Below are 13,874 nucleotides of genomic sequence, written 5' to 3'. Positions count from 1 at the left end.
TATGCCTCCCTAGTAGGAATACTAGAGAAGAATGATCTTTCTGTATTAAAACCAAACTCTTAGGACCAAAAATGGAGATGGAAGGAGAATCCAGTTTCATTGCTGACTTACAGAAGAGCTTGTCCAAATGGACACTGGTCTGTTGAGAACCACACAATCACCAGTCTGTGAGACTGACTCAGATAACAGGTTTATAGGGCCTAGTGCCTGTCTTCTACACTGTGATTTTTTTTTATGACAAACAATACTTTTAGATAGCACAATACAGAATAGAAGGATGAAAGAGAAAAAAAAAGAATGGCCTGATTCCTCAAAACAAATGGGAACCAATAACAAAATCTGCGTATTACCAAATGAAGAATAAATAGCCAAGAACTCAATGCAAAGAAAGTGGTGTTCAGACCGAGTGCTGGTTCACCACATTGACAACCTTGAATAGCAGGCACAAGGGACATCCTTGGGTATCACACCTTGAGGCCAGCAAACATTTTCTGTACAGGCGCAGATAGTAAGTATTTTAGGCTTTTCAGGCCAGACAATCTCTGTTGCAAATGTATGAAAGCAGATACAGATAATATATAAATGTATAGGAGAGCCTGTGTTCCAGTAACATTTGATTTATGCATGCTGGAGTTTAAATTTTATATGAATTTCCCATGTCATAAAATTTCACTGTTCCTTTGATTTTTTTTTTTTCAACCACTAAAAAATGTAAAAACTGTTCTTGGCTTATGGGCCATTCAGGTTGGGTTTGGTCCTTGGGCCATACATAGTTTTCTATTCCCTGCTTAGTAGGGAATGGATAAATACTCACATGGATGTAATAGAGCAATAGTAATAGTAAAAATAAAAGCAGCCAGTAGTTGACTAAACACTTCTGTCAACGTCCTCGGTGTCCACTGTGGTTTTAAGCATTTCATATAAATTATCTCATTTATTCTCTTGATAACATTATGAAGTAGTACCATTATTACTCCCATTGTTCCAGCGAGGAAACAGAGGCTCAGAGAGGGGCTCAGTGAGTGGTGGAACCCTGGGAGTCTTCCTCCAGATCCTTAACTGCATTATTAGCTCTATTGGCCACGAAGAGACACCGTCATCAACAGACACATTTAAGTGGTCAGGGGCTCACTCAGTGAAGGAGGGTGCAGGCAGCACTATGTGTCTGGGGACCCCCTCTGCCATGCTACCACAATCTGCCCTGACTCCCAACAGGAGAAGATCGCTGCTTATATCTTATTTTTATCTTGTTTAAAGTTTTAGTTTGTTTGTTTTTTTTTTTTAATTTTATTTATTTATTTTAGGGCGAGATAGAGAGAGATCAAGAAAGAGAGCAAGAGCAAGAGCAAGAGAGAGCCTGTGCAAGTAGCAGAGAAGGAGAGGGACAGACAGACCACCCTGAGTGCAGAGCCTGATTCTGGGTTTGATTCCACAGCCCCGAGATCACGATCTGAGCCTAATTCAAGAGTCCAGTGCTCAATTGACTGAGCCACTTAGGGACCCCTAAAGTTTTTTTTTTTTTTTTTTTAATGACAATTATTCTTCCTTTTTTGGATAGAAAGCCAGCATGACACAAGCTCATTATGAAAAATGGAGAGAATGTAGAAAATCTCAGAAAAGAAATTAGGATTGCCTGCATCTTGCCATCCAGAATTAATTCCTGTTAGTAGTTAGGATATTTCATTCCGGTCTTTCTCTCACATAAGTATTTTAGGTACATATTGTACATCTTTTTAACAGCTTTACTGTGATATACATACAATACAGTTCACCCATTTAAAGTATACAATTCAGTGGGTTTTGGTATGTTACATTGTTAAATTTTAAAAATCATGGTAAAACATATATAATACAAAATTTGTCATTTTAACCTTTTTAAAGTGTATAATTCAGTGGTGTTAATTATATTCACAGTGTTATGCAGCCATTGGCACAATTTTCCAAACGTTTTCATTGCCCCAAACTGAAACTCTGTAACCATTCCCCAATAACTTTACTTCCCATCTCCCTAGCTTCTACTCGCCTCCAATCTACCTTCTGTCTTTATGGATTTGCATATTCTAGATATTTCATATAGAGGGAATCATATAATTTGTCCTTTTGTGTCTGGCTTATTCACTTAGCATAATGTTTTCAAGTTTCATCCATATTGTAGCATGTGTCAGATGTACATATTGCTTTGTAGCCTACTTTTTAATTTAACAGCATGCTGTGAAAATGTTCCTGGTTAGGCAGGGACTAGACAGTAGAGGAGTGGGCTGAGTTTTATAAGCCATGCTGTAGAGTTTGGATTTCCTCCTGTGGGCAGTGAAGGAATGGCAAAAGTTTTTTTCTCATTCTTTTCTTAAGCAGGGGGATGACACGATGAGATTTCTGTTTCAGAAGGAGAACCCCGGCACAGGTATGGAAGAGGCCTGGGACTTGGTGATTTTGGAAGCCTTAGTTCTCAAAGTTAAATAAACAGAGTTGCTCATTCTATTTCTAAACGTGCAGATTCCCTGGCCGCACTTTAGAGTCCTCACTCCGTGGACTGAGTGTGGGAACCTGCATTTTAAACCTGTGTCTTGGTTGGTTGTTATGCAGATGTTCCTGGACTTAATTTTGAGAACTACTGGACTAAAGGTTGGAAGACTAATTTGTAGTTTTTCGCAATTTTTAAAAAATTTCGGTGATAGATAAAATGCTTTTCTATTTAAAGTGAAGCAAAAGCCACTCTGTGGCTTATTTTTAAGGCAAGAATATTAGCACTTGGTGATTTATTTTGAGTGGAAGAAACACATGATGCTTTAGTGTCACTGCCTGATGACTTCTGCCTCCAATTGTATAAATTCTCTTTTTCATTAATTCAGTCATCGACATCTTGCTTGTAACAAATGGGATTCACGCTACTTTGTGTAAGGAGCCTGCTTTACCATTCCTTCCTATGTCCTGGTATTTGGTGCTGGAGTTGACAGTCATGAGTATTTAATTAAGTAACTTGAAAACAAGGGATTTAAATTCTAAGGTTGAAATATTGTATATTTATTTTTCCTGCTGTGGATGGCTTGTTCAAATTGAAATTCAGCAAATCTTTTTTTAAAAATGGCCATTTTTATTCATGAGGAGTTTATTCCCAAGGTTTGATTACTCATTTAAACTATTTCTCCCATTATCGTTCATCCTATTCTGCTCTTCTTTCTACTCCTTAATGAAACACCATCCACAAATTCAATTCCTTTTTTTCCTGTATCATAAAATTATCATGAAGAAATGATATTCATTATACTGCCATATAGACTGACTACTGTTTGTTTCTATATGTGGCTGTCCTAAAAACCAATTGCAATTATCCTGTTTTTCTTTTGCAAAGGAGACCAGGCTATGAAGAACAACATCCTCCATTAGGTGGGTCTGCCAATTGCTGGGCAGAGTCTTGAGAAGACACCTAGAAAGCTCAGGCTCGATACCCTAAGAAAACCCATACTGTAAGAAAGGGTTTTCCCAGCTGTTGGGTGGAGCTTCCAGAGCAGGATCCCTCTGTTCCAATGGGGCAAGCGTTCTCATGGGCGGAGGATGGCATCTGTTAGGAAGAGCCCACTGTCACCTCCTTACAGATGTAAATACCTAATTTACAGTCTAAATAACTCACCCCTTCCAAATAGGCTTGTATGTAACTGTTTCTGAATTTTTGTAGGAGAAAAGATAATTCAAGGCACACTGGAGACACACAACAGGAGCTCTGAGAATGGCACTGTAAGAACCATCCATCACCCAAATCAGTGATTTAGAGTGGTCCAGAGCTAGAGTGTGGCTGGTTTATCTCTCATCTTTCTTTCCTCAAGAGGGGTTTGAGCCTACTGATGTGGAAGGGGCTCATTTACCTGAGGACTTGGGTTCTAGACCTTGGGAAAAGCAGCATCTTGGAATGAAAGGTGTAAGAAGTCCTGTTTCCCAGTCCCCTCCCCCATTCTCCCTCCCTCTCCACCCCAATTCCAAAGTGCTGTATGAGGCTGTATCTCCCGTCTTTATTTTTCTGATCAATAAAGCAGGAGGAGGTTGGGCAATATGGTCTCTGAGGAATCTGGCAGCTTTAACACGAATCCCTCCTTGGTTTCCTGGTAGCTTGTGGACCAGACATTTCTTTCTGTGTTCTCTCTGGTTTTGGTTGACCAGTGTCCTTCCTTCTATTTGGCAGGAGAGAAGAATGTTTAGTCTTAGGAACTAAAGGAGTTAGGAATAAGAACTCTCCTAAATCCTTCTGACAGAGGATTAGCTGGACTTTAAAGTTCTCTCTGCATCAGGAGAAATATATCACCTTCCTTTTTATAGAAGTGGTCTGTATAATTGAAGGAGAAGTTTTTTTTTTTTTCTTTGAGACCTTTAATTTCTGAGTATGAGTCATGACTTGCAGCCAGCATCACGAGAGCATTCTTGAGGATAACAAGGAAGTTGTGCTGTTATTTTAGATCTTACTGTTTTCTGGGTTGTACCGGGGAGCCCATGTTTCTCATCTATATGTGATTTATGATTTATGAGGAAAATATGGAAAACTGACCCTGTGTGAATGACCTTTGTCCCTGTAGCAATATGTACCATTTTTACTACTCGTGTTGTCTTGACTGACCATGGTTGCTCTGAAAGTGCTGGATCATTTCTTGATATCCTGCACACGAATATCCTGTGGTCCAGTGGTATCACCTCCAAACCAAACTAATTGTGTTTGTTTTTATTTTTTGGTCACTTTCAATGAAACTTCTTATTCCATGTAGTTAAGTTCCTTTTAATACATGGAGTATTGAGACTTATCTTTTACATTTTTGGTTTCTATTAATGTCTGTTAGAGACCTTGTGCTAATCTCCATCACTTTCACTTTTGAAACTTTCTCTTTTCCTTAAGGGTCTAAACCAAATATGCTATTGGCTTGTGTTGTTTTCAATTCCGTATTCTAAATATCAAGAATCCTATACTGCTGTTATTTCTTTTGTGGGGTATTTTTGCCTGGTTAGACCTCCTTTGAGAAGGCATCATCTTTCTACCATGTGTTTCATATCAGCCTTTGATATCCTTATCTTCTTTTCTCCACCCCATGAGTGTGCCTTAAATTCACCCCATGGTCCTTGTACAGCAGTTCTACTTGCCCTTATACAGCAAGCAGGTCCCTCTCTACTCTGTCTTTGTACAGTAGCTCCCTTGCTGGTCTCCTTTTGCCTGCAACTGGTCTACAGAATCCATTCCATATTCTATAGCATGGCTGACAAGACTTCACTATCAGCCCCTAGGTTTCCCTTCCAGGTTGCTCCCATTTCCCTCACAGCTCAGTTATATACCGCTTACCTTACTACTTTCAACATGCAAGGATCTTTCCTATGTCTGTGCTTCTGTTTGCATGACAACCCCAAATCTGGATGCATGTTTCCTTTTTTTGGCTGACAAACTCTTTAATACCCAACTCTTAACATTGCATATTCACTCCTGGACTGAATCCTTTGCTCCTTGAATCTCCCATAACACATTGGTTTTAGTCCTGGAAAACACCTTTTCACATTGTATCATTATTACTTGCTTCTATCTTTCCTTCCCATTAGACTATATCTCTCTGAGGACAAGAACAAACCTTAGTTTCTTTATAGAGGGCCCCCCAGTGTGTCACAGAGCTTGAAGAAGTGGCAAGGGCTATTAGTAAGAGTTTTGTTACCAGCAAGGGTAGGGTCTAGATTCTGACTACACTTACCAGCTTTGTGGCCTTGGGCAAGTCACTTCCTCTGTAAAAGCCTGGCCTGATTTGTGAAATGGGAATAAAGATATGTATTTTACATGTTGATTAACAGATTAGAAACAACACCACTAAGCAGATAGTAAGTGTATCTGGTGTAGGGCAGCACACAGTTCTGTTGTGTGAATAATCAAATGATGCTGCTCTTTGACACTTTCCCTTACATCTTCATTCTCTTAGGTCTTTCTTTTTTATTTTTACTTTTTTCCCTGAACTCATTTCTGAGCTGTATATTCTTGGCATGGGTAAGCAGGTTCGTTTGTGGGAGGGTGATGAGAAGTGGAGAAAGAAAAAAGGAAATTGAGAAACTGCCCTCATTTGGGCAGTGATAATCTAATTTTAACTTGACAGTTGTTCTGTGATAGACTCCCCAGTCTGGTTAGATGCATGAGGCATGATAATCATGTGGTTGTTTTTAGGAATTATGCCAGAATTTGCACATATACACATCTTTGCAAATTCATGTACGTGTGCGTGTTGAAATGAATTTCTGCCGAGTCAACCTCTTGTCAGGGTGTCACCTTAGATCATCCGTCTTTCCCAGTAATTTTACTACTTAGCATTCTTTTTTTAAATATTATATTAGTCACTATACAGTACATCAATTGTTTTTGACAAGTATTCCATGATTCATTGTTTGCGTATAACACCCAGTGCTCCATGCAATATGTGTCCTTCTTAATACCCACCACCAGGCTCACCCATCCCCCCACACCTCTCCCCTCTAAAACCCTCAGTTTGTTTCCCAGAGTCTATAGTCTGTTGTAGTTTATTTCCCCTTCTGATTCCCGCCCCCTTCACTTTTCCCTTCCTTTTCCTGTTGTCCTCCATGCTATTCCTTATGTTCCACAAGTAAGTGAAACCATTTGATAATTGACTTTCTCTGCTTGACTGACTTCACTTAGATAATCTCCTTCAGTCCCATATATGTTGATGAAAAAGTTGGGTATTCATCCTTTCTGATGGCTGAGTAATATTCCATTGTGTATATGGACCACATCTTCTTTATCCATTCATCTGTTGAAGGGCATCTCAGCTCTTTCCACAATTTGGCTATTGTGGACATTGCTGCTCTGAACAGCGGGGTGCATATGGCCCTTCTTTTCACTGCATCTGTATCTTTGGGGTAAATACCTAGTAGTGCAATTGCTGGGCCATAGAGTAGCTCTGTTTTTAATTTTTGGGGGAACTTCCACTTGCTTTCCAAAGTGGCTGCACCAACTTGCATTCCCACCAATAGTGTAAGAGGGTTCCCTTTTCTCCACAACCTCTCCAAAACTTGCTGTTTCTTGCCTTGTTAACTTGTCATTCTGACTGGTGTACGGTGGTATCTCAATGTGGTTTTGATTTGAATTTCCCTGATGGCTAATGATGATGAACATTTTTTTCATGTCTGTTAGCCATCTGTATGTCTTCTTTTGAGAAGTGTCTGTTCATATCTTCTGCCCATTTTTTGACTTGATTATTTGTTTTTTGGGTGTTGAGTTTAGGAAGTTCCTTATAGATCTTGGATATCAACCCTTTGTCTCTAGTGTCATTTGCAAATATCAACTGCCATTCTGTGGGTTGCCTCTTTGTTTTGTTGACTGTTTCCTTTGCTGTGCAGAAGCTTTTCATCTTGATGAAGTCCCAAAAGTTCATTTATGCTTTTGTTTCCTTTGCCTTGGAGATGTCTTGAAAGAAGTTGCTGTGGCTGATATCAAAAGGGTACTGCCTATGTTCTTCTCTAGGATTTTGATGGATTTCTGTCTCACATTGAGGTCTTTCATCCATTCTGTGTTTATCTTTGTATATGGTGTAAGAGAATGGCCAACTTTTTTATTTTTCTGTATATAGCTGTCCAATTTTCCCAGCACCATTTATTGAAGAAACTATCTTTTTTCCATTGGATATTTTTTCCTGTTTTGTTGAAGATTAATTGACCATAGAGTTGAGGGTCCATATCTGGGCTCTCTGTTCTGTTCCATTGGTCTATGTGTCTGTTTCTGTGCCAGTACCATGTTGTCTTAGTGAACACAGCTTTGTAATACAGCTTGAAATCAGACAATGTGATGCCCCCAGCTTTGTTTTTCTTTTTCAATGTTTTGTTGGCAGTTTGGGGTCTTTTCTGGTTCCATACAAATTTTAGGATTGTTTGTTCCAGCACTTTGAATAATGCTGTTGGTATTTTGATTGGGATGCCATTGAAAGTATGGATTGCTCTGGGCAGCATAGACATTTTAACAATGTTTATTCTTCTGGTCCATGCTGCTCAGCATTCTCTTTGAGTTTTCCTTTCAGAGCTGCATGTTCTTTAGAATCTTATCAATGACAACAAGCTAACATTAATAATAATACCATAACCTATAGGTATTGAATCCTTTTTTAAAAAAATATTTTATTTATTTGTTTGAGAGAAAGAGAGATCACATAGGTGGAAAGGCAGGCAGAGAGAGAGAGAGGAGGAAGCAGGCTTCCCGCTGAGCAGAGAGCCTGATGTGGGGCTTGATCCCAGGACCCTGAGATCATGACCTGAGCCGAAGGCAGAGGCTTTAACCCACTGAGCCACCCAGGCGCCCAGTATAGGTATTGAATCCTTACAAGGAACAAGGCAGCATATTAAATTACATTTAATGTAATGTATACATTACATTAATATGGTTTTACATAGATTTAATATATATTGTTTAATATATATTGTTACGAGGGTGGAAGGAGATAATACATTTACATGTGTTATAATACATGTAATGTAATATAATACATGTAAATGTATTATCTTCTTCCACCCTCGTAACAAGCTCATGGGATGGGCATCTTCCTGCCATATTGTAGATCAGGGTAACAAGTCTCTGAGAGGCTAGTGGCTTGCCCACATCCACACTTACTAAGTGTCAGAGTTGAGAGGGGACCCAAGGAACCTGGCTTTAGTTGCCATTGGCTCATGCCATTAGTTTGAGGGCACATTTACTGCACAATTTTGGATGTAATTGCTTTTTGGAAACTGAGCTGTGTCTGTCCAATTAGGTGCTAGTTGTATTATATTACCTCCACTGAGTATGTAAGCTAGATTGAAGTATGCTTTTGATCTATTAACTATTTCGTACACTTGGTTTTCGATCAAAAACAAATCTAAAAAGACTACCACTTCAGAGAATTCCAATTTAAATGTGTCACAGTGTCTTTTACCTTATGCTAATAACTATTTGGAACTTTTAAAGAATGTGTATGTGAAGCAAAACAATAGACACTATGGCAGGTGTTCTGTTTCATGTGGTTTAAAAAATCCTTATATAGAAGGGAAGAGGAGGGTGAGGACTAGACTAGTGTTTAGTCTGGTCGCTTTAGAAATATTAAATTCATTTAATCAAGGACTGGTGCCAAAGTCATTTTTGTTCTCATGTTCTAGAAGTAAACTTGAGGATTAGTGAAGTTCAAGGTCACTCCAACAGTAAACTAGTTTTCTGGCTCTAAAACTCATGTTCAGCCATAGTAGAACAAGGATTTATTCCTTTTTTTTTTTTTTAAGATTTTATTTATTTGTCAGAGAAAGAGGGAGAGAGAGCGAGTGAGCACAGGCAGACAGAGAGGCAGGCAGAGGCAGAGGGAGAAGCAGGCTCCCTGCTGAGCAAGGAGCCCCATGTGGGACTCAATCCCAGGACCCTGGGATCATGACCTGAACCGAAGGCAGCTGCTTAACCAACTGAGCCACCCAGGCGTCCCAGGATTTATTCCTTTTTAATCAGGACCTGTTTTCCCCTTTTCTCTGCTCATCTAGCGTGGGCCTTGTCTTTGTCTAGTATTTGCAGAATTAGGGCAAAAGAAGTCTTATGGAGGACGGAATGTATGAGTATGTGGCTTAATATGGCAGGCTGGTGCCTCAGAATAGAATCAGGCACACCTGGAGTGAGGGCTATAAATGAAATGGGTTTGGGCAAGTGATTTCCTTGGTGCTTGCAATATTTATCTATAATTAAAAAAATTACATTATGGGACATGATATATTGGATCCCTTGGATCATTCATTCTGCTGAATGTCATGCCTCATTAAAGTTTAACAATGAAATATAAAATTAGGCTTTCTGAAATGACCCTTGATCTTTAGTTTGCTGAAATGTTTCTGTCTGCTCAAAGCAGTGAGAGGCAACACTCTCTATGAGACTTCCATTGGGAAGCTGCTGTAGCTTTGTAAATACCTCCATGGACACATATGAGTAGCAGAGCAGCCAAGATACCAGGACTACAACCTGGGTGCTCATACTGGAAAGGTATTGGCTCCAGCTTAGTTATCTAATCATATACAGGTTGTGCAGGTGGAAAACTGCATCTCTGGAGTCAGCCTGGGTTTAAATCTTAGCCTACAAGCCAAGGTAAACCGCAAGGTAACTTTGTGAAATTCTTTCACTTCTCAAAGCGTTCTACTCAAATAGGAATAATATTGGCCTCTGCCTTGTGGGAGGAATATTGTAAGATCTTCAGGAAACATAGACAGAGTCTGGCTTCTGACAAGCTCCTGATACAGGTTGCTGTTACTGTGGGTAGGTCTAGATTGTATACAGTGTGGGGAAGGGCATTGCCATGGTCTTGTAGCCCATTGACTATATGCAGTTTCATACAGGCCTGTGGGCAACCTGTTTTCATAACTGCTGATGAGCTAAATTTTTTTTCTTTTCATTTATAAATGACTGCTTTCAAATTATAATTGCAGGCAGAGTTGAGAGGTTGAGACAAAGAATGTGTGGCTTTTAAGGCCTGAAATATTTACTATCTGGCCATTTACCAAAAAGTTCACTGAGACCTGATTTAGTGCCTAAGAAAGACATAGGCATAAGATCCAGCTCCACCATTTCCTAGCTGTGTGATCTGGGTCAAGTTACTTTTCCTCTTTCTCAGTCTGTCTGTCTGTCTTGCTCTGTTTTGTTGTTGTTGTTGTTTTTTTAACTTCTTCTCTCTTAACCTCAATTTTCTCATAGGTAATGTGGGGATAATGATATGGCATAGGGGTTAAATCCAGTCAGTTCTATAAAGATTTGGGCATGGTTTCTGGAGCATCATAAGAGCTTAACAAACACTGCCCTGATACTTACTATTCAGAGAATACTGAATTTGGTCGGGGTTGGCATCTTTGAGGAGGCAGAGCTTGATTTAGGCCACTAGGTTTTGGAGAATGTACAAAATCTGGATAAGCAGACACCAAGGAAGAAAGGGAAGGTCATAAACCCCGCATGTGAGTGTAAGGGTCTACTTTGCCAGAGTGATTCCATCTCTCAGATTAAACAGCATTGTGTTGTTTATGTAGTAAAATATGATCCACCAGGCCCTGGTAACAGAGCCCAAATACAAGGGTGGGTCAGGTCAGGTAGAGATAACAGAGCCCGGATCCAGGGATGAGTCGGATGCAGGGAAGAGTCGGGCCAGGTGGAGACATCCAATCAGTGGGGCATGCATACTGTCTCCCTAGCTACCAAGGAGCGTGGGCCCTGCCTTTTGGGCGCCAATTCTGACCAAGGTGATAGGCTAGTTCAAATAGCTACTATGGGGTGAATTGTAATTCAATTCACCACACCACCTGTGTGTGACCTAGCATGACTGTGCCATTTTCTCTGTGTGTTGCAATCTCATTGGCCACCTGTGTGTGGCCAGGGTCAACCACATGGCCTTTGCTCTATAAAAGTTAATCTGTGAGGCAGATCACCCTCTCTGTAAGAGGCGTGGCCCCAGCGGTGGGGTTGATTCTTAAGGCTTAGCACGAAATAAAGCTTTGCTTGACTTTTGCTTTGTATCAGTCTTGCTCCTCTGATCACGGACCTGTTACTGGGGGACCTTTCAGTAAGAGTAAATGCTAAGCCAGTGTAGGTGGAATGAATAAAGAGAGCGGTAGATCTTGGTAGGTTTTGAGGTCTGGGCTGAGGAGTCAGATGTGAGTGAGCGAATGAAAGGGTATAGACAGATGCCAACTAGATGCCTACCCACACTCCAGACCAGATCATAGCCCAGGGCTCAGTCCACCCATTTAAGCTCACCTATCTCCACAGAACCAGGCTAATGCTCACATGAACTTTACCCCCAGGCAACCTTACTCCAGGCCCTGGTACATACCTGTATTGCTGTTTTCTGATGCTGTTTGTCATGTGCTCAGGGAACTCAGGGGTAATGTTCAAATTAGTCTAGGAAAATTGTATTTGTGAAGGTAGGTCTGTTCTTTCAAATAACAATCTTCAGAGAATTCCTAATATGACTATTAGTGATTTTGGATTTCCCTACTGCTTTGAATTTCTCATGCCCCCATTAAAAATAATCTGTCTGATTGTACAAAGCAGCCATTGTCTTTCCCATCCAGCGTGGATTTGATTCTCTGAAAGGTGGGAAACAGCAGGAGCTAATGGCTTTGGTTTTCCGGCCCTGCTGACTCTGTTGGGTTGCGAGGCTGTCTGATTCACTGGGCTTTTGTGTATGGCCTCACTAATTGGGTGTAATCAAGACACTCCTGAGGAATTTCAGAGACGCCATTGTCCTGTCCAGTCTGATTCATCTCCCCATGGAAAGTATATTGCTGGAGCAGACAGAACAATTTTGGAGCCCTCTTAGCAGTGTAGGCGTGGTCCCAAAGGTTTTAGGTTATTTTGGGATTCAGTGGACTTGTGTTTTTGTTTATTTGAGAGTGAAAGAAGAACCAGACTGTACCCTGAGATTGGGTCACAGAGGCATGGAAATATAAAATGCGGCATTTCCCTACTTGGTAGAAAATTCATTGGGATGGTCATTTCACTGTCTGGATTGAAGGTTTAGATTTCTATGTTGAAAAATGAAATAATAACTCCTTCCTAGAATTATATACACACAGCTCCTGCTTGTGCTAACAAACCGTAGGGACTCTTTCATTATTCAGTAAATGCATCTGACATGCTATAGAATAATATTCTCTTCCCTCATGATGACTTGTGATTTAAAAAAAAAGGATCATTTTGGAATCTAGTCCATTTGTACATCCTTGGCTTTCACTTTTTTCCTTTTTTAAAAATTTTATTTTATTTTTTCAGTGTTCCAAGATTCACTGTTTATGCACCACACCCAGTGCTCCATGCAATATGTGCCCTCCTTAATACACACCACCAGGCTCACCCAACCCCCCACCCCCTTCCCTTCCAAAACCCTCAGTTTGTTTCTCAGGGTCCACAGTCTCTCATGCTTCTTCTCCCCCTCTGATTTCCCCCAATTCTCTTTTCCTTTCTTTCTCCTAATGTCCTCCATGTTATTCCTTATGCTCCACAAGTAAACCTTCATTTGTTTAAGGGTGAGTGTTTGTATAAGGTAATAAACACCTTCTAGTCCTTGGCATTTGATGAAGCTTCTGGGTCTATTTGTCTTGATCTTGCATATGGTTTTGTTTATCTAATTTTTCTAAACCAAAGATTTGTTTGCTAATTCAACTATATGGGTGCTAGAGGCTGCTCTGTGTAGGGCTGTATTAATTTCAGAAGTAAATTAGCCTTCAGCAAATTCAAAGTAGAAGCTCTTAATTTGGACAGAATGTGTTAATCGTTGAATAAATAACTCTTGTAGAATATGGCCTGCTATGTCTTTGAAATAAATTTAGATTCAAGAAGCATTTCTAGGACCTCACCATATTTGGATCTTAGGCATAGGCTGGGAAAGGTAGGGTGATGAGGAGCTCATGAAGCTTTACTCTGATGGCATATAGGCCTATCTTTGGAGAGTTAGGACAAATACATACAAAATAATTAGAGACTTTTATCTTTGATACACATCAGGGCATCTTAAACTTGACACACTACGGATACTTTGGGCTGCATAATTCCTTGTTGTGGGGGCTGCCCTGTGCATTGTAAGATCTAACAGCAACCCTGGCCTATACCCACTAGATGCCAGCAACACCCCCTCCCTAGTCATGACAATTAAAATGTCTCCAAACATTGTCAAATGCCCTTCAGAGGGCAGAATCACCCCTGGTTGAGAACTGCTGACGAAGATTAGAATCCAAGTACCAAGCAACGTGACGTGGACCACTGATGCCCAGCTGAGGAGCCATATGGGGAGGGCTGTGAAGCTCTGCAATGGTTGCCAATCCACATTATCTGTGGAGAGAATAAATGTTTGCACATGTATGTACTGTGTTCTGCA

At 40.3% G+C, this 13,874-nt stretch overlaps 1 protein-coding gene across 7 annotated transcripts in view; it reads left to right on the top strand.

The window, feature by feature from the left end:
• The window catches only part of ERC2 (ELKS/RAB6-interacting/CAST family member 2), a 915,738-nt gene that overhangs the window by 97,467 nt on the left and 804,397 nt on the right, over nt 1-13,874 (top strand). The gene's annotated exons all lie outside the window — the stretch shown is intronic.

Source organism: Mustela nigripes, chromosome 2 (genome assembly GCF_022355385.1).
Source record: "Mustela nigripes isolate SB6536 chromosome 2, MUSNIG.SB6536, whole genome shotgun sequence".
NCBI classification, from domain to species: Eukaryota; Metazoa; Chordata; class Mammalia; order Carnivora; family Mustelidae; genus Mustela; species Mustela nigripes.
The sequence above is the reverse complement of the archived record's forward strand: the minus strand, read 5'-3'. Positions and strand labels throughout refer to the sequence as shown.